We start from the raw sequence: 21,700 nt of genomic DNA on the forward strand, positions 1-21,700 counted from the left end.
GCAAGTCGGGGCACAAGACAGAGAGGCCAGGTCACGTCTCTGCAGTTACACAGCTCATGAGTGCCTGCTGGGGTGGAACCTGGTCTGTCTGTCTGTCTAGCACCACAGCTCGGGCGCTGCTGCAGAGGGAAGAAAGATTTGGATGAGGGTCTCAGAGGCAGGGTGGGGGTGGGGGAGATTACCTGGTTGCCTTGGTGGGAAACTAATGGCTAATTCTGCTTAGGAACTAGTGCTGCGACTATCTTACAGATGGGGAGACAGGCACAGAGAGGTTCGTTAACTTTCCTGATGCTGCCCAGCTCGTCAGGGTTTGAGGCTGGATTTGGAGGCAGGCAGTGTGGTGTTGAGCACATGTGCTCTAACCATGGGGAACAGAGCTTTATGACTGAGCACGTAGTCACGCAATGTAAAGATGGCACACAGAGTTCAAGGATCTCGGCTGGACTCCCTTTACCGTCCCCTGGTGGGTGTGCTCTTCAGTGAGTCAATGGATTCATTCTCCCCCTTAACAGAGCCCTGCAGAGGCCCTGCAAGCCAGTGGCCCATGGAAGTTACTTGTAAAGAATCCACATATGTGATAAAGCTTTATATATTTATAAAAGGGGGAGGAGAGGGTACCTGGGAGATTTGGGAGTGACCATTGAAGGCAGAGGGCAGCAAGGGTCTAAGATCGAGGGAAATGGAGGTGGGGGTCATGGTTGTTGTAGAGGTTTTAAGAATCAGTAAACCAAGAGAGGGGCAACCCTGGTGCAATGGCCAGAAGTGACCCTGAACCAAGGATCATGATTAATTCTCCACAACCGAGGGATATAAAGAGATCAGACTGGTTTGTGGTTATTAATTTTATTATTAAAAAGAATAGAGTCAAGAAATAAAGTAATAAAGGCCTTGAATAGAGCAATCGTGAGAATGTGTTCTGGACAAAAGATTATGATTAATCCAGGTCTGCTAACCTGACATGAACAAACAAAAAAGGTCTAGGCTATTTTCTTCCTTTTAATGGGGCTTTGTGTTCCATAGAATGGGCGCACGGGGGTTTTTCGCGAGAGATGAAAGATCTTTGTGGGGAAGGAAACTGTGGATGGGTGTAGGCGGGGCTTAATGGGTTTTACTGAATAGTCAAAAATGAATGAATGCATAAATAAAATTATAGAGGTCCAAGTGTGGACCAGTGACGAGGATGTGTTTTTAAACAAGAGTTATGAGTAATCTGTTGTATCCACCTCTAGTTACTAAAAAAACAAAACAAAACAGAACAGAAACAAAGCCCAATGAATTCGAGGGTATTGGGATGGTGGGTAGGAAGCATATCAACAGCTATATAGAACTGTCATTGGTCTGGGGCTGGATGGTGGCTTCGAGTGTATTTGCTGTATAGTTAAATATGAATTAGAGGAGTAACAAACTGAGGGTTACTGGAGGGGAGGCGGGGGCGGGGTAACTGGGTGATGGGCATTAAGGAGGGCATGTGATGGGATGAGCATTGGGTATTATATGCAGCTGATAAATTATTGAACACTACATGTGAAACTAATGGTGTACTATATGTTGGCTCATTGAATTTAAATGAAAAATTTAAAAAATTAATTTGATGAGAAAATAAACAAAAGGATGAAAGACAGCTGATAATGAAGCACCAAAGATAATGTTGTATGAATTATGGATTAAGATTAATACACTTATGTACATTATTTATGTACTTTTATGTACTATTTATGTACTATTATGTACTACTTATGTACACATTTAAAACCATAAAACAAAGCTCTTACGTCTGTGGATAAGAAGCATTGGAATAGAAGTACTAATAATATAAGTGCTGATGGATATTTTTGTTCTGTGTTAGTGCTGACCTGGTGTGTTTATTGTATTTAAAAAAATAAGTAAAAACAGTAAGGGACATGTGGGAAACGATGATGCAATTATACCTGGAATCAAAGATTGTTATTACCTCAACTCTGCATACCTGAGTCCATTAGGAAGAAGATCTGGGCTGGTTCCTTTGTGGGTAAGAAGCATAGAGACAGATGTTTATAATGGCTGTTACTCTGGTTTTTGATTAGGTCATGCACGTTGATTATAATATATTAAGTGAAAAAATATGTACGATGAGAACTATGCTTAGGCCAATGGTGAGAGAGTGTCATGAACCAAACTGTGATTAGTCTTGAGCTGCTCATCCAACAGCCGTTAAAGAATACCTGGTTGTTTCATCCTTTTTAACACATGCCTTGTGTTCCACAGAATGGAGGCCCCAGAGTAGGTCTAATGACACTCTGTTGATGAAGATCTTGGCTGTGACCTCCTGTGGGAAATGAGCCATGGACCAACCAACCAAGTGAGTGATGGGTAATGTTATTGTTCTAAGGTTGGGTGGTTGGGTGATGGGTGTGTGTGTAGCATTATTAAACATGAACAGGCACAAATAAAATCAAAGATGGTCAAACATAGACCAGTGAGGAGACTGTGTCATGAACCAAGGTGATGAATCTCATTTGGCATAACTGTCACCAAGGTAAGAAAAAAAAAAAAAAACAGGTTGCTCTCTGTGTAGGAGATGAGCAAATAATAACAAACAATTATATTCATATATATTAATTTTATACATGTATAGAACATGCATATCTCTTTACAGAATTGTTACTTATTCCTGGGTTGAGTGGTGAGTTCCTGTTTATTGATTTATTAAAAATAAATGAATGTGTACATAAAATAAAAAAGAATTAAACATGGACTAATGAAGACAAGATTTATGATCCATGATTACATAATCCTGCAAATCTGAAGGACATTAAAACAAAAAATCTGTGCTATTTTATTTATTTTAATGGCATTTCACTATTAATTTATACGCTATGGTTTATATAGACACTTCTGCATTGATAAATTTGGGTGTTACCCTGGCAACAGCGACGCTCCGGTAGACATAGATACTGGTAGTTTTCTGCTTGTCGGTAAGATTCATAGGTATTCTTCTATGATTTTTTGAAAGGAATAGATAAAATTAAAAAGGACCAAGTGTAGTCCAGAGAGGGTAATGTTTAATAAACTAAGGCTCATTATTTTAATTCTACACAAGTGAAAGCCATTGAAAATGATCCAGAGTGTTCAGTTTTTAAACGGTTGTCTTCTGTTGCACAAAATGGAGCACCATAGTTCATTTAATCATGCAATATTTATGAGGATGTTGAATCTTATTTGGATGGATAAGGTATATAAAGAAAATGTAAGTAATAGTTGATGTTCTTAAATCTTTGGCTGGGAAGTTGTTCAAGGGTGTTCATAGCTAAGAAAATGTATGAATGAACAAATTAAGGAGTAAAACAAGAGATGGCAGACATGGGCCTATGATGATAATATCTCATACTCCCAGGATTAAGATGATTCTAATTCTGTACATCTAAGGTCCGTTTAAAACAATGTGTTGGTTAAGGAGTAGTCAGTATTCTTGCTTTTGCATGATGGTGCATTGGATGTTGATTTTAGTACTAAAAACAAATAAATAATTACATTAATGCATAAAATACAGGAAAGGCCAAAACTCAGACCGGTGATGAGAAGGGTCCAAGGATTACAGTTAATTCAGTTCTGCCCTTTGGTCCGCTATCAAAATAATCTAGTCTTTTTCATTCCTTGGACCAGCTACTTTGTGTTTCACTGTGGATATATACGTAGTTTATTTAAACAATTCTCCATGGATAAAGATCTAAGATACTAACTCTGAGCAAGGAGCACAAAGGGAGATGAAAGATAATGTCAGTGTTTTACTTGTAAGGGTAAGAGATTGGATTTATGGTTGCTCATTAAAACTTCTTTAGAAATGACCAAGTCAAACAAGAGAGAATCAGCATGGACCAATGATCAAGAACTATGATTCATCCAATTCAGCTTCATTAGAAAAAGTTCTAGACTATTCCGTAAAGATAAAGAATATTTATTAGTGTTGCCCAATAGAATTTTCTGCAGTGATGGATGTGTTTTATATAATTTGTTCTGTCCAATATGGTAGCCACTAACTACATGTGACTCTTGAGCACATGAAATGTAGCTAGTGTGTATGAGGAACTGAATTCTTAATTTTACTTGATTTTTATGAAATTTAAATAGTCCTATGTGACTCATGGCTATTCTGTTAGTCAATTGTGTCGGGTAGTTGGGTAATGGGACTTTCTTGAATACTAAATATGGATAAATAAATATATAAATTAATAATACACAAATCAATAACAGGATTAGTTATGGGCTAGAGATGAGAATGTCTCATGAAACAAAGATTATAATTAATCTAGTTCTGTGCAACTGAGATTCATGGGCAAGGAAGTCTTAGGTTCATGGAAAAAAGACATAGGCTTATTCATTTGTTTTATCAACTGTTTATATTACCTTGTGTGTCTGTTTCAGAGTTCATGTGAACATTTCTCTACCATTGAAGATCTTTGTATCTTGGTGGGAGAGGATCAAAAACATACTGTCCAAATCATAGTTGGAGGGCTGAATGGTGGTGTTGTCAATATTCAGTACGTTATTATATTATTTACTTTAAAAAATGAATAATAAATTATAGTCCATGCTTGGTGCAAGGATGATAATGTGACATGGACTAAAGTTTGTGATTCATACAAGTCACCACAACTGCGGTCCATAAAACTTTATCAGAATGGAAGGGAGGGAGCACCCCTTTCATTAGGCCCTATTAAGCAAGGTCCTTTTTGAAAAAAGGTGAAAGAAGATTCTCCATTTTACATTTGTTTAATATTTCATTTTATACTCCATCACTCTAGATTTACACATTCCACCATTGGTAAAGATTTGGGTGTCTAACATGTTGATAGAGAAACACAAGTAAAGATTTTTGGTGAACCGTTGGGGAAGTAAAATGAGATGTTCCTGGATTTTCTTTGTTATGTCTTTAAAATTTGACCAAATTAAAGAAAGACTAAAACAAGAGGGCCACGCATGGTTATGATGGGTGTGGGTTTGCATGAAGAATGGTGGATCCGTATGCACAACAGTGAGTCCATTGTAGAAAGAGGTCTAGTGTATTAGTTCTGGGAGAAATTAAACAAAAGACAGAAGTAGGTGATATTCTTTTATTCTTGCTTGTTGTGATTCATGAATATGATCAAGTCATTTTTAGTCAATGAATGAATGAATGAACAAATGCGTAAATGAATAAATAAAAAAAAGTCCCAAGCCTAGACCAATGATGAGTACCCTGGGGTGTCTGAACCAAGGATTTTGATTAAACCCTGTAACTCTGAGGTCCATCATAAAAACAAACCTCATTTCTTGCCTTGGTGGGACATGGATTGTGGCAGTTAGGAATACAGGCGTCTTGCTTGTGGCTTTGGCACATCTTAGGGATGGGTCCTTTTATTAGTGAATCCGTGTGTGAGTACATAAAGAAACACATCCACAAATAATGACAATGAGACCTAGGTATTTGCCAGTTACGAGAGTATCTAATGAGAAATAAATTATTATTCAAACATTTCTGAGGAGCTGAGTTCCAGGAAGTGAAGATTTCATGGTTTTTACCATGTTTTATCAGAAACTCGTAGGCAGATGTCTGTAAGCATCAGTGTTGTTTCTGGGTTGGTGGTGGTTACTTTTATCAAGTAAAGGGGGTTAAAGGGAAACATCATAAATATTGATTACAGAATACTTAATTAAAGAAGACCAAGCATGGGCCGATGTTAATGTGTTACGTGAGAGGAGTTATGATTAAATTAGTTATTCTCAATATCATTTTTGAAAAACACATCTAACTTTTTCTGTGCGTATTTGAGTTTATGGGAAGATATTAGTTGCGTTTAGGTATGTCTAGGTATGTAGTTTCACAAATGTTGATGATATTATTGTAAGTGATTGAAGGAAGAGATTATTTAAAAGAGGGCAAACATGTATCAATGAAGATAATATGTCATTAAAAGAAGTTCATTATTAATCTTGCTCTACCCTTCAGATGTCCATATAAGTAAAAGGGGGTGGTTTGGGGCTCTGTCCTCTTTGGGTAAAGGGCGTAGAGACAATTGCTTATAACAGTATTTTGCATTTTTTTTAAGAGAAAATACAAGTTATTTCATGAGCAAATAAACCAAAAACAAACAGATAAAGGAATAAATTTATAAGGTACGGTTATGCATGGATCACTGATGAGCATATGTCAAGAAATGAAGATGTAGATTTGCCAAATTCTAACCAAGGAAGATCCATAAAAAAGACAGTCTAGGCTCGGACCTGCGTGGTTAGGGTTTAATAGACAGGATTTGGAACGGGAAGAGTTCTTAATTCTTCTACTAGGATGTAGATTTAGCAGTTGTCCTTATATTACATACATTAATAATTAAAGAAGTCAGCAAATAGAAAGGTGGCCATTTGTGGGCTCATAATGGGAATGTGATAAAAAGGCCTTTATGATAAATCTGGTACAGTAGGACTAAGGTGTCTTTAAAAAAATCTAAATCTATACCACTGCTTCAGTTTCCTAAAATCTGCATTTTATCCACAGATTTCAGTCTGCTTTCTTCATTATCCCAGGAGGAAGATCTTGGCTGTCCTTTCTGTGGATAAGAAGCAAAGTGACTCATGTAAGTGACAGAGTTTGTGTTCTTGGTTTGGAGATAATTTGTGTGGGTTTTTTGTGGGGTTGTTTTGAAGGAAGAATGGGCACTGTAAACATAAGTGAAATCAGACTCATCAGGCCCAGACCACAGCTGCAAATGTGTAATGAACCACGGATTAAGATTAGTCCATTTTAGTTTAATTGAGATCCATTAGAAACAAAGTTTGAGGGGTTTGCATCCATTTTCAGAGTTCCTTAATATTCCATTTTATTTCTGCACCACATTCTAAGAACATACTCTACTGATAACTATCTAGATTGTTAAACCTCTGAGGAAGGAGCACCTGGGAAGATAGAAAGTATTGCCAACGTCCTAGTTATGGAGAGAGTCAAATGGTAGGTTCAGTGTACTATTTTTAAAATATGAAGAAATTAAGTGAAAGACCAGCAAGCAGAGTGCAGTGAAGCCCATGGGATGGGTATGAAGCCAATGTATTGATTAATCCGTACATGTAACACTGAGGTCCAATTAAAAAGAGATCTCATTTACCAGCTCTGTGGGAAATAAGCCTGTGAACAACTCTCTGCAACATTCAAAGATCTTGTTCCTGGGTTTTTGTGATTCATAGGAAGTACTTTCTTTAAATCAGCAAGGCCATGAATGAAGTAATCAATAAATAATGCATAAACAATCAATATACAATGTAGAAATAAATAAATGAAGTAAAAGAATGTTGAGCTTGGATCAATGATGAGTAGTTCTGGGGTATATGAATCAAGAATTTTGATTAAACCCTAAACTCTGAGGTCCATATAATACCGTATATTAACTGTACAGGAATTGAAATTAAAAAAAAAAATAAAGAGACCTAGTCGTTTTCTCTAAAGGAATAGAGTTCAAGCCCATCGGGGATCTGGTTCTTGGGTCTTAGGCGGTTTTGCATGTGGATTGTATTGACGCAGGTGAATCAGTGAGTGCACGAATAAATGAACGTGTAAGTGAATGAAGACAAAGAAGCTCACGTGTGAATCATTTACGAGAGCGTGTCGTGAAACAGGTATTATTAGTAATATATTTGTTTAACACCAAGTTTCAATATAATATGTAGGTAAAAGCTGTTGCCCCCTTTAGAGCACATAGGAAGTCCGGACACATAGGAGCACACACGCGACGTATCTATATGCATGTGTCCGCAGTCTGCGTTGATGGGAGTTTGTGGTTGTTGGTTTTGTTAAGAAGAAGGAAGAAACGCTTACATAAGCCAATGATTATGTGACTGTCTAATTGAAAAGAAGCAAGAATGGGCCAGTGTTGAGGACGTGTTATGTGATGTCAGTCATACTAACACATTAACACAATTAACTTAATCGTGTTCACTGAATTTTATTTAAAAACAAAAAATGTCTGTATGGTGACTAATATAACAAAAATTATAAAAAAAATCCCCCCAAAATGAAAAGGGACGCGGTTATTTCTGTGGGCAATGAATGTGTAGGTGTGGGCAGTTGTTAGTGTGTTTATGTGTTCAAGGATAGGGTCTTGTAGAAACTCAAGTAATTATATATTGTGTTAAGTCACGGAGTGAATGAATATGATCATTTTATTCGATTTTTTTAGAGGGGGGAAGGGCAGAGGGAGAGGGAGAGAGAGAATCGTGTGCAGGCTCCATCCCTAGTGCGGAGCCCCACGCAGGGTTCTGTCTCATGACCCTGAGATCATGACTTGAGCTGAAATCGAGTCAGACATTTAACCAACTAAGCCACCCAGGAGCCACAATATGAGGATTTTCAAATGATTACTTAAAAGAGGGCAAACTGGACAATTTGGAGCATTCGTGATGTGAAATAAAGTTAACAAGTAATCTTGCCCTACTCTACTGATGTCCATACGAAGAAGATGGGATCTAGTTTCTTCCTACTTGGGGTAAGGACATAGAGAGAGGTTTATGTAATGATGGTATTTCAGTTCTAGATTTCAGTTGGAAAGTTTACAGTTTTATGTGTGTGTATATATATATATAATATATATATAATACATGATTATATATTTACTATTATATATATAAAATTTTATAATTTTATCATATATTTATCTTATACATAATGCATTACATACAATGTTACATTCTGGAATGTGTCTTTATCATATATTATGTATGTTTTAAAAAAAATAAATAGGTGATGAAATTATTCCATGGGCAGTTAGATAATGATAAAGCTAGGACTGTTGAGAATACGTCATGATGCCAGGTTCTAAATCTACACAGTTCTGCACAAGTAAAGTTCATGACAATAATCATTAGGCTGTTAATGAAGAGTAGGGAGTATAATAGTTACAAGCCTTATTCCTGAGTCAAGTCTTAGATTCCATGATGTTTCCATGGCCAAGAATTAAAAATAAAACGAACTGATAAATAAAAAGGAGCACAGTTTTTGCACCAGTAATGAGAATGTGCTATGATCCAGCTTTATTATTAATCTGGCGGTGTAAAGCTCACGTCCACTTAGACATATCCAATAGAGACTGTTGAGAATTGGCGTTTTCATTTACAGCGTGAACACACCACAGCCAATGTAATAATTCTCTAATGGTGAAGGTCTCTGTTGTTGCCTCTGTGAGTAAAGAGCACAGAGACCAGTATAAATAACTATCAAAGCCACTGTTCTCTGGGGAGAGTGTTCATGAATTTCCAAGGAATTATTTTTAAAAACTGGCTTTATAGAAATAGATACATGTATACATATATATAAAATCAAAGAACAGCAAGCATTGACCAAAGCTATGACTACGTTATGAACCGAGGTTCATGGATTAGTCGTTTTCAAGACCACGTAATAGTATGTCATTTTAGTTTGGCACCAAAGTGTATTTAGAAGTATATCCCTTCCTTGATAAAGATCAAGGTTATTTACTTTTTGAGGGAGGAGAACATAGGACGGTGGGAGAAAATGACATTATTCTAGTTGTGAGGGAAGAGGATGGTTCACAGTCGTTCATTTTACCACCTTTACAACGTGGACACATAAAGAGACCAGCAAAAACCTGTTATCACTGTGACACAGATAGGAAGCACAGCTGTCCACCAGTCCCCATGTGCAACCAGAGCTGCACTGAGAAAAAGACGTCAAATGCATTAGCTTTGTGGGACAGGTACAGATAGACTAAGCTTAGTAAGAATCATTCCTCTCGTTCTTGGCATTTGTGAGTCATGGCTATTGACTGTATTATAATGTATGCATCTAAAAATGATGCAGAAAGGAAGATAGGAATGAAGAAGACAAAAAATGCCAAGTGTAGGCACCTGGGTGGCTCAGTCAAGCGTCTCCCTTTGGCTCAGGTCATGATCCTAGGGTCCTGGGATCTAGCCGCATCTGGCTCCCTGCTCAGCAGGGAGACTGCTTCTCCCTCCCCCTCTGCCCCTCCCCCTGCTCCTGCTCTTTCTCTCTGTCTCCCTCATAAATAAATAAAATCTTTTTAAAAAATTGCCATGTTTGGATCAGTGATGAGTACCCTGGGGTGTCTGAATTAAAGGTTTTGATGAAGCTCTGTAGCTCTGCGGTCATTCCAAGAGGAGGTCTCGTTATTCCCTCTGTGATGAGGCACTTGAGAAGCAAGAAAGGAATATTCCGGATCCTGTTCTTAGGCTTCGTGTTCCTTGGGTGTGGGGTGTTTTTAATCACAAATGAAATAACGCCTGATTAAGGAAAGACATGAAAAGATGAATGATGACAAGGAAAGGCACACATCATTCAATTACGAAAGTATGTTTTGAAACCTTTCCGAAGCAGTGAGGTCTAGGAAAATAAGTAGGTCAAGGTTTTACTCGGTTCAGCAGGGAACAAATGGAAAGGTATGCCCAAGATTGACTGTTGTGATTATGAATTGATGGTGGGTTGCTGATGGTTCATTTTATTAAGAAAATGGAAAGATGTTTGCATAAGTAAATAATAAGACTCTAATTGAAAAAAAAGGTTATGGACCAGTGATGAGAACAGGTCCTATTAGAAGCTGGTTTACTGTGAGCGTACGATCACACGTTAATATTATTCAAAGTTTTGTCTAGTGAGTTATAATTATAATAATGACATATTATATGTTATTGTAAGCATATGAATAGATTCATATTTTATTTAAAAGGTGAAAATCATACCCCAGTGAGGACCTTATTATGGAATAAGGATAATGATTATCCTGTTTCACAGTACTGTTTGCATATTTAAAAAAGGCTAGGCTTGGGGCGCCTGGGTAGCGCAGTGGTTAAGCAACTGCCTTCGGCTCAGGGCGTGATCCCAGTGTTCTGGGTTCGAGCCCCACATCAGGCTCCTCCACTAAGAGCCTGCTTCTTCCTCTCCCACTCCCCCTGCTTGTGTTCCCTCTCTCGCTGGCTGTCTCTCTCTGTCAAATAAATAAAATAAATAAAATCTTTAAAAAAAATAATAAAAAAATAAAAATAAAAAAGGCTAGGCTTTCCCTGCTTTGTACGATGTACACAGACAGATGCACTAGTAGTTATTTCCTTTCTGAGGGGCTGCCTGTTTTACCATTTCGCTTTTTCTTTTCTTTTTTTCTTGTTTTTATAAATCGAAGTACAGTTAACACACAATATCACATTAGTTTCAGGTGTACATCATAGGGATTTGACAGCTCTATACGCGGTACTCACCATAAGTGAAGCTACCATCTTTGCCTTTTCTTTTCTTTTTTTAAATTTATTCATTTATTTTAGAGAAAGTGAGAGTGAGTGGGGGGGAGGGGAAGAGGGAGAGGAAGAGAGAGAAATCCTAATGCAAATGCTCTGCTGCGTGTAGAGCCTGACTTGACTCCCAGAACACTGAAATCACGACCTGAACTGAAATTAGGAGCTGGATGTTTGACCAACTGAGCCACCCAGGTGCCCCTGCCTTTTTTAATATAATGAACAACAGGTAAAGTTACTCCATGAGTAATTGAATGAATGAATGAATGAATGAATACATTAAGTAGAGTCAACCATGGACCATTATTAAAAATACACAATGAAACAAGAATTTAAATTTATCCAATCAGTACAAGAAAGATCCATTGAAAAGGATAATGGAGATTTTCCCTATGTAATGTACATGGGCGTGTTTGTAATAGCCATAGTTGTTACTTGTGGGTTGGGTGGTAGATTCAATCATGTTCTTTATATTATTTAAAATTAAAATTAAATGATTAAGTAAATAAACAGTAGTGATATTCTTGAGCCAATGAAAAGAAGCAGGTTTTATGTTTAACCTAGAACTCTACAATTAATATCTTTTAGACATAACAAATTTATGGCTTTTTCATCATCATCATTATTATTATTTTTATTATTTTTAAAGCCTGATTTTTATCTCAGAATTAAGACACCATAATTGATTTAATCATATCTAATGATGAAGATTTTGGCTCTGTGGTTAAGGAGCATAAATACTGAGGTGAGTAATAGTCAAAATTTATGTACTTGGTTAGGGGAACTTGCTCAAGGGTGTTCGCTAAGTATTTCAAGTAATAAAGAACTACACAGAAGTATAACATAAAAGAATGCTGCATATTACCTATGACAGGAATAGATTATGAACCATAAATAATGATGTTTAATTCAATTCTGCACAACTGATGACTCCTTAAGAAAAAGATGGAAGATGTTTCACACATCTTCATACATGATATTTACATGACAGTGGATTTTAATATTCATCCCTTCAGATGATTCAGGGAGCACATGTGTGCTACTCTAAAGGCCATTGCAAAAAAAGATCTAATGTATTAGCTCTGTGGGAAATGAGCATATGAATAAATCTTAATGTTCCAGGTAGTATTTTTGAGCTTTTGTGATTTATATGTATTGACTATATTACTGTTGGAACAGTGAGTGAATCGATAAACAAAAGATAAAGGACTGAAGAAAAAGAATGCAAAGCTGGGGACAATGATGAATCCTGGAGCTGGCATTGAGTCTGAATCTAAAATTGTGTAGGATGTGGGGAAAGGGGAGCCCTCTTCACTGTTGGTGGGAATGCAAACTGGTGCAGCCACTCTAGAGAACAGTATGGAGGCTCCTCAAACATTTAAAAATAGAACTAAGCTACAATCCAGCAATTGCACTACCCGGATTTACCCAAAGAATAAAAAAATACTAATTTAAAGGAATACAGGCATTCCTATGTTTATAGCAACATTATGTGCAGTAGTAGAGATACGGAAACGGCCCAAGTGTCCACTGATGGACGAATGCATAAGGAAGAGGTGAGGTATATATAAAATCGAATATTACTCAGCCATCAAAAAGAATGAAATCTTGCCATTTGCAATGACATGGATGGAGCTAGAGAGTATTATGCTAAGAGAAAAAAGTCAGAGAAAGACAAATACCATATGATTTCACTCCTGTTTGGAATTTAAGAAACAAAAAAAACGAGCATGGGGAAAAAAAAGAGAGAGAAACAAACAGAGAAACTGACTCTCAACTACAGAGGACAAACTGATGGTCACCGGAGGGGAGGTGGGGGGCGTGGGGTAACAGATGATCGGGATGAAGGAGCGCACTTGTGATGAGCACTGGGTGGTGTATGGTAGTGTTGAATCACTAAACTGTACACCTGAAACTAATATTACACTGTAGGTTAAGCATACTGTAATTTAAATAAAAACTTAGAAAGATAAAAATAAAAAATAATGGAACAAACAAAATTGTGTTAATCCCTGTCTGGAAATCTGTGGACTGTTGTCACAAAGAGAAAAGGCAGACTCTTTGGGAAAAAATGAGCTCATGAATGGATGAGGAAATGTGAAAATGAACAAAGGTAAGGAGGGCCACATGTGGACCGACTGTGAAGTTATGTAATAAAACAAAGATTATTTTGCTTAGCATAATCCCCTCCAGTTCCACCCATATCAATGCAAATGGTGGGTACTGGAACAGAAAAAGAGCATAAGGAAAAACTAAGGAAATCTGAATAAGGTATGGACTTCAGTTAATGATAATGTATCAATATTGGTTGATTAGTAACAGATGAACCATACTACTTTAAATGTTAAGAAGAAGGGTTACCTTCATAAATTTTCTATAAATCTAAAATTGTTCTAATATTAAAAAAAAAGATTATTAGCATATATTTGAAACACCTGGTTCCAAAGATAAATCAAAGCTCTGAGCTCTTCCATAAGGACAGGTATGGACAGATACATCCAAGAGTTTGTGTTGTTGGTTTGATTGATTGTTTGGTGGTTTTAGCTAAGAAGGACAAAGAAAAAAAGGGCTTACATAAATAAACAATTGTTTCAATATTGTATTATTGAGAGAGGGCCAAATGTGAATCCATATTGAGGATGTGTCATATGACCAGAGTTAGAGTTAATATAACTGTATTCACTAGTTTAATTTTTTTTTTAATCAAAAGAGGTTTTAGTAATCAGTTATGTCTCTGGGCCATGAGCATGTAGACTGAATATTTAATATTCCCGTTCCGTGCTTTGGTTTTCATTGATACTGACATATTGTCATAAGGGAATGAAGGAGTGCATCTCTGTATAGGTTAATTATTCAAAAGAAGGCTGAGCAAAGGCCAATGAGGAATATGTGTTATGAATCAAAGATAATGATTGCTCTTTTTATACCCAAATGTCCAGATAAAAAAAATAGAACTCACAATTTCTTCCACTTTGGGTAAAATTTACATTGCAGTTGGTTAACATGCAGTGTACTGTTAGGTTCAGGTGTACATGGAAATTTACATGGGGAAATTCTTTAGAAAAATGGGTAGGTAATTGATTTATTTTATGCCTAATTGTATACATGAATAAATAAATGAATCTGTAGACATCAGTCAGAAAACTTTGTGCTTCATTGGTGAGAATATGCAATAAAATAAAGATTTTACATTTATCCAATTTTGGACACGTGAGGTCTATTAAAAGCAACCAGTGAGTTGTTAAATTTATGGATAAGGAGTATGCAGATGGATCTATTATGGTAGATAATTGTTCTTATTTTCATGTTGGTGTTAATTGTGTTGTGTAAAAAGAAAAACTAAGTAAGTCAATAAATAAGAATGCGATTCATGGGCAATGATGACATTCTAAAATGACCCATGTTCATGACTGGTCTGATACTACAAGACTAACCTCACTTTAAAAAAACATCTCACTATAGGCTCTTTCTCTCTTTTGAGAGTCTGCATTTTCACCACGTGAACACACCACCGATTTAATCATTCTCTAATGCTAAAGATTGTTGGCTTTCACAAACGGTGTGGGTAAGGAAAGAAGAAATTGATGTAAGTAGCAGAGTTTATATTCTTGGGTTGGGAGGTTGGTTTATGGGTGTTGTTTGACTTTTCCAAAGTAATGAATGGCTATATTAATAAATAAAGCCAAGTAACACCGGCACAGACCCAAATTGGGATTTATGATTAATCTGATTCAGTACTACTGAAATTCAATAAAAAAGATGCAGGGTGTGTCATTGGTTTTCAGGGTTGATCCACATTGTGTTTTATTTTTGCATTGCAATACATTTAAGTACTTCTCCATTGATAAAGATTTAAGTTGTGACTTCCTTGAGGGAGGAACGCACAAGAAAATGGACAAGTTGATGTTTTAGATATGAGGAAAGATTAAAGGTCCCGCAGTTATTTCTTGAATCATCTTTAAATGTAAAAGGGTCAAGCATGGACCAATGAAATTGATACGAAGCAAGGATGTTAGCTAATTTATATTTGCAAAGAGCATATGTATATATTGCAAAAAATGTCCTTGTCTATTAGCACTGCAGGAAATGGGCATAAAGCCAGTTCTTAGTGTTGTTCTTGGGCTTTTAATGGATTATATTGTTATTAGTGAATCAATGAATAAAAGAAGAATCAATTTATAAATGAAGGAAGAAATGTTCAGTGTAGATTAATGATGAGTATTCTGAGATGTCTGGATCAAAGATTTTAATTAAACTCTGACTTTGAGGTCCATTAGAAAAAAGAAATGTAGTTAACTTCTGTGAGAGAGGGACTTAAACAGCAAAAGTTAGGAGGAGTCAATGATCTCTTCCTGAGCTTTAGTTCTTAATGTCTGTGAAATGTATCCTAATAAAGCAATGCAAGGGTAAAGATGAGTAAGTGGATGATGACTAATTATGTGAGTCTGCGATGAAACAAGAATTATTATTATATTATTTCCTGAAATCTGAGTTTCATCATCTAAATAGATCAAGTCTATCTTACTTTTTTCCATAAAGAATATGGATCCTATTCCATGCGAATCCACGTTGTTTCAGATTTCTGGTAGGTAGCTGGTTGTTGGTGCTGTTTAGAAAAGGTACAAATCTTTCACACTAGAAACAATTGTTTAAATACGTACCTAATTGAAAGAAAGCCCAGCATGGACTAATATTGAGAATACGATCATAGCTATGATCGAACAAATCCTGTTCACTGACTATTACTTGAAAAAAAAAAAAGAGTCTAACAGGTTATATCTGTGGGCAATGAACATATGGACAAATACTAGTATTAGTCAATATTCTTGTCCAGTGCCTTAGCTTGCCTTCACTTTGAATGTATTTTTAAAAGTTAATGAACAAATGCGTTCATATATTGGTTAATTATTTAAAAGAAGGCAGAGGAGCAGGTGTCATGAAACAAATACAGTGATTAAACCATTTTAGACGAAGAGGAAGAAATCTAGACTTATCCCACTTTGGACAAAGTAGATATCAGCAATTGCATGAACTGGTATTTCAGTTTTGGAGTACTGGTGGGTTTTACTCTTTTTCTTTAAAAAATGAATAAATAATCAAATTAGGGCAAATCTTAGACCGATGCTTCATGGCGCACTCTGAGCAATGCATGAATGTGGACCCTTAAAAAAGATTAATGGGGCTGTGAACCATGTGGTTAGGGTGTATATAGATGGATAGTAGTACTAGTTACATTTAGTTATTTAGCAACTAGTGGGTGGTGGATTTAACAGTGTTCATTACATAAATTAAAAATTAAATGGTAAATAAGTCAATAAAAAATAGAGTCATTCATTTTTTTTTAAAAAGATTTTATTTATTCATTTGACAGAGATAGAGACAGCCAGTGAGAGAGGGAACACAAGCAGGGGGAGTGGGAGAGGAAGAAGCAGGCTCCCAGCGGAGGAGCCTGATGTGGGGCTCGATCCCAGAACGCTGGGATCACGCCCTGAGCCGAAGACAGACGCTTAATGACTGCACCACCCAGGCGCCCCAAAAATAGAGTAATTCTTGCGTCAGTAATGAGAATATGGTAGGAACTAAGGTTTAGTCATCTAGTACCTCATGACTCCATTAAAAAAGGTGTCTATGCTGTTCTGCTCTTTATAAAATGTGTATTTTAATTCATGGAACAAAAACACTACAGCTGATTTAATTATTCAATAGTAATAAACATTTTAGTTTTTACCTTTGTGGGTAAGGAGCCTAGAGACTGTAGTAGATTATAGTCAGAATTCATGTCCTTGGTTTAGGCGGTTATAAAATCAAAAGACCCCATGCGGGGACCAATAATGGAAACTAACCAAAGTGTATAATTAATGCAGCCCAGTGCAGTTAGGGTTTATTAAAAATCATGGAGAACTGTTTTTCATTTTTAGGGCTTTTAATGTTATCGTTTGTATCATGGTTAATTTAAACATTTTGCCAGTGTTAAAAAATCTAGGCTATTTACTCTTCAAATGGCAGGGGGCAGATACAAAAAGGGAAGGTAGTATCAGTGTCCTCATCGGGAGATGTGATGGTAGTTGGTTCATCATCGTATTAGTTATCTATTGCTATATAAACATTTCCCTATAACTTAGCGGTTTAAAACAAGAGTAAACATTTGTTATCTGTCACAGTTTCTATGGGGCAGGAATCCAGGAGGGGGTTAGTGGGCAATTTGGCTGAGGGTCTCTTGGGTTGTTGCAGTCAAGATACCAGGAGTCATCTAAGGTCATCTAAAAGCCTGACCGGGCTGGAGGATCTGCTTCCATGGCTGCAAAGTTGGTGCTGGTTGTTCGTGGGAGACCACAATCCCTTCCTACACAGACCTCTCCTTAGGACTTCTTGAGGATGCTCACAACCTGACAGCTGACTAAACGAAGAATAGCCAATCCAAGAAAGAGGAAGGTGGAAGCCGCAATGTATTTATAACCTAGACTCAGAAGTCCTACACCCTCACTTCCACAGTATTCTATTGGTCATGGAAGCCAGGCATGATTTCCTATGGGAGAGATTATACAGGCTGGAATACCAGAAGCCATGGATCATTGGGAGCCATCTTGGTAGGCTACCTTATTATGTACCATCTTTAAAACATGGAGTAACTAAGTGAAAGAAGGGCAAGAATGGACAAAGTATAAATATGGGGTTGATGTGAAGCACGAAAGTTGATCATCTGTATGCAGAGTGCTGAGACTCAATGGAAAAAAAATGTAGTCTCTTAGTTTTATGGAAAACAAGCCTACAGATAGAGCTTAGTGATATTTTGGGATCATGTTTTTAGGTTTTGTGATTCATGAGTGTTGCTTTTATTATTATTAGTGACTTAATGAGGGAACCAGTAAACAAAGGTAGCAATGAATGAAGGGAAGGGTGCTAATTTTGGACCAATGATGAGTATCCTGGGGTGTCTGAATCCATGATTTTGATTAAACCCTGTAACTCTGAGGTCAGAGACCTAGTTAATGTCTATCTGGTAAATCAGCTTACAGCAGAGGTTAGTAATATTCAGGATTTTGTTTTTAAGCTGTGAAGTTTCATAGTTCTGAATTGTAGCACTATAAGTGAATTAATAAATGAATAAATAAATAAATACATAAATGAAGACAAGGAGAGCCATATGTGGCCCAGTTATGAGAATGTGTAGTGTGTTTATTATCATTAATATTTTCTGAAGCACCCAGTTCCGTAATAAATTGATTAAATCTGATACCTGTTCGGGACAGGAACATATACAGATGAGTACCAGGAAAGCAATGTTGTGTTGTTCTGTGGTCTTCGAGGTGCTGCTTGCTTGTTGAAAACAAGAAAATATGATCTGGTTGGTTATATCTGGGAGTAAGGAGCATATGAACAGCTGTTAATTCTATTTAAGTTTCTAATCTGGTTTGTATATTTGTAGATATTGATGGTATTGTGAGTGAATGTATAAATACATTTATGTCTCAACCAATTATTTTGAAGAGGGTACAGCAGGATTTTCCCAACCCCTCTTTACTGACATTTTTGGCTGGATAATTCATTGCCAGGAAGGCCGCCTGTACATTGTAGGGTGTTTAGTACTTCATGGCCTGTGCTAGATGCCAGTACTGACCCCTGCCCCTCTCAGTTGTGACAATAAAAAATATCTCCAGACATTGGTAAATGTCCTCTGGTAGCAGATTTTTTGTTTTAGTTTTAGTCTTTTTAAAAAAATTCTTCATTTAAATTCAATTTAATTAGCATATATTGTATTATTCGTTTTAGAGGTAGAATTCAGTGATTCATCAGTTGCATGTAACACCCAGTGCTCGTTACATCAAGTGCCCTCCTTAATACACATCACCCAGTTTCCCCTTCCCTGTACCCACCTCCCCTCCAGCAACCCTTAGTTTGTTTCCTAGAGTTAAGAGTCTTTTATGGTTTGTCTCCCTCACTCTTTTCTTATTTTATTTTTCCTTCCCTTCCCCTATGTTCATCTGTTTTGTTTCTTAAATTCCACATATGAGCAAAATCATATGGCATTTGTCTTTCTCTGACTGACTTATTTTGCTTAGCATAATACCCTCTAGTTCCATCCACATTGTTGCAAGTGGCAAGATTTCATTCTTTTTGATGGCTGAGTAATATTCCATTGCATATATATACCACATCTTTCCATTCATCTCTCTCTTTTTTTTTTTTAAGATTTTATTTTTATTTATTCGACAGAGATAGAGACAGCCAGCGAGAGAGGGAACACAAGCAGGGGGAGTGGGAGAGGAAGAAGCAGGCTCATAGCGGAGGAGCCTGATGTGGGGCTCGATCCCATAACGCCGGGATCACGCCCTGAGCCGAAGGCAGCCGCTTAACCGCTGTGCTACCCAGGCGCCCCTATCCATTCATCTCTTGATGGGCATCTTGGCTCTTTCCATAGTTTGGCTCTTGTGGCCATTGGTGCAGGTGCCCTTTCGAATCACTATGTTTTTATCCTTTGGGTAAATACCTAGTGGTGCAATTGCTGGGTCATTGGGTAGCTCTATTTTTAACTTTTTGAGGAACCTCCATACTCTTTCCCAGAGTGGCCGCACCAGTTTGCATTTCCACCAACAGTGTAAGAGGGTTCCCCTCTTTTTGCATCCTTACCAATATCTGTTGTTTCCTAGGTTGTTAGTTTTAGCTATTCTGACTGGTGTGCAGTGGTGTCTCATTGTGGTTTCATTTTGTCATGGCATGAGTCATCACAGAGAATGTAAAATAAGTAGTCAAGTGTACCCAATTCTGCAAAAGTAACATCTTTTAAAATGATCTTTTATCCTGTTAAGACTATTAAAATATATATATATTTTTTTTCTTTAATGATTTTTTATTATATTATGTTAGTCATCATACAGTACATCCCCGGTTTCCGATGTAAGGCTCGATGATTCATTAGTTGCGTATAACACCCAGTGCACCATGCAGTAGATACTGTTTTTATCCTTATGTGGTGTATTCAACGGTGGCCAGTTCATTATTTAAACATGAAGAAAAGACTAATTAAGAAGTACCAAAGTTTATTACTAGCTAATTCCACATAATCAACATACATTAAAACCTAGGTTAATTCTCCTTTTTCCTTCACAGAATTACCATAAGGCAGCAGACTTACTCATTTTCTAAGAAACAATATCTTGGCAGTTAGCTCTGTGTGTAAAGAACATAGAGACAAATGTAAGTAAGACTCAGAGTTGCCATCCTTGATTGGGATGCTTTGTTCATGAGTGTTTAGTGGTATGTTGAAAGAATCAATGTCCATAAAAGAAATAAAAATCTCCAAGTATGGACCAGTGATGGGAATATGTTATCAATCAAAAGTTACTTTTAATCTAATTTGGCACAATTGAGGTGATTAAAAAGATAGTCATTTGATTCATTCTCAGAACTACTTAATATTTCACTTTATTTACCTCCACAGACGACTCAAACATTTCCATATGGGGCTAGTACCGGCTAGCACACAATGTTTTGTGTGGCAGCCTATAAGCAAATGGAAGACTTTGTTTTGAGATGTGATTAAAGATGGTGGCTTCATCACTTTTCATTGAAACATCTTTAAAATATGGGCAAATTAAATAAAATAAAACCACAGGAGGACCAGTGGTGAATGTGGATTTGGCAGGAGGCATGGATATTAATTGATCACATGTATTCTCTGAGGTCCAATATAAAAGGAGATCTAGTCTATTTGCTTTTTGGGGAAAGAGCCACTAGTGGGAGGATCTTGTCCTGGAATTTTATGTGATCAGTGAATAACTAAATAAATGAAGATATTAAGGAAGAAAAACGTGCCTGGACCAATGATGAGTACCATGGGGTATCTGAAACAGGAGTTTTGATTAAACCCATATGCAACTCTGAGGTCCATTACAAAGAGACACGGAGTTATTCCCTCTGTGGGAAAGGAGCACATGGTACCTTGTGCTTGGGCTATCGTGGTTCTTAGTGATGGACTGTATTTTATTATAAAATTGACCCACAAATAAAAAAATGTGTCAATGGAAAAAAGAAGACAAGTTATACACTTACTATTAAGGAATGTAATGCGACATGGGGTAGTATTATTAATATTTGTCTGAAACTCTGACTTTCATTAAATTAATAGTAAATGAAAGGGGTATATGATTATTTGTACATAATACTCAGGAGTGTTTGTTGGTGGTGGGGGTTGCTGACTCTTTTATTAAGGAAATGGCAACACATTTACTCTATAATAGTCAGTTAAATGACAACATAATGGAGAGCCAAGCAGAGACCAATGATGAGAATGATTTATATGACAACACTCATCATTAATCCAATCTTCTTGAAAACTAACTTTTATTAAAACAATAAAAAAGAAGCAAGTCTGTTATTGACGGTAATAACTATGGCCAGACATAAATTTTGTTCAGTGTTATGTCCAGTGGAAGAGATC

The 21,700-nt window shown here is 36.8% G+C and overlaps 1 long non-coding RNA gene and 4 other non-coding genes across 5 annotated transcripts in view; all 5 read left to right on the top strand.

The window, feature by feature from the left end:
* Nucleotides 1-1,678: 1,678 nt before the first annotated feature.
* The window catches only part of LOC123778179 (uncharacterized), a 67,545-nt gene continuing 47,523 nt past the window's right edge, over nt 1,679-21,700 (top strand). The window contains exons 1-4 of the long non-coding RNA XR_015721878.1: nt 1,679-2,338; nt 6,512-7,623; nt 11,912-12,007; nt 14,725-20,457. This is a non-coding gene — a long non-coding RNA (uncharacterized LOC123778179). The remainder of the gene's footprint in view (nt 2,339-6,511; nt 7,624-11,911; nt 12,008-14,724; nt 20,458-21,700) is intronic.
* On the top strand, nt 5,197-5,268 carry LOC123778255 (small nucleolar RNA SNORD113/SNORD114 family). Its single transcript, XR_006775879.1, has one exon. It is a non-coding gene; the product is annotated as a small nucleolar RNA SNORD113/SNORD114 family (small nucleolar RNA).
* LOC123778253 (small nucleolar RNA SNORD113/SNORD114 family) lies at nt 7,307-7,378 on the top strand. The gene has a single exon (XR_006775877.1). It is a non-coding gene; the product is annotated as a small nucleolar RNA SNORD113/SNORD114 family (small nucleolar RNA).
* On the top strand, nt 18,170-18,241 carry LOC123778256 (small nucleolar RNA SNORD113/SNORD114 family). Its single transcript, XR_006775880.1, has one exon. It is a non-coding gene; the product is annotated as a small nucleolar RNA SNORD113/SNORD114 family (small nucleolar RNA).
* LOC123778252 (small nucleolar RNA SNORD113/SNORD114 family) lies at nt 21,077-21,151 on the top strand. The gene has a single exon (XR_006775876.1). It is a non-coding gene; the product is annotated as a small nucleolar RNA SNORD113/SNORD114 family (small nucleolar RNA).

Source organism: Ursus americanus, chromosome 26 (genome assembly GCF_024610735.1).
Source record: "Ursus americanus isolate L20-20 chromosome 26, mUrsAme1.1.p, whole genome shotgun sequence".
Taxonomy (NCBI): Eukaryota; Metazoa; Chordata; class Mammalia; order Carnivora; family Ursidae; genus Ursus; species Ursus americanus.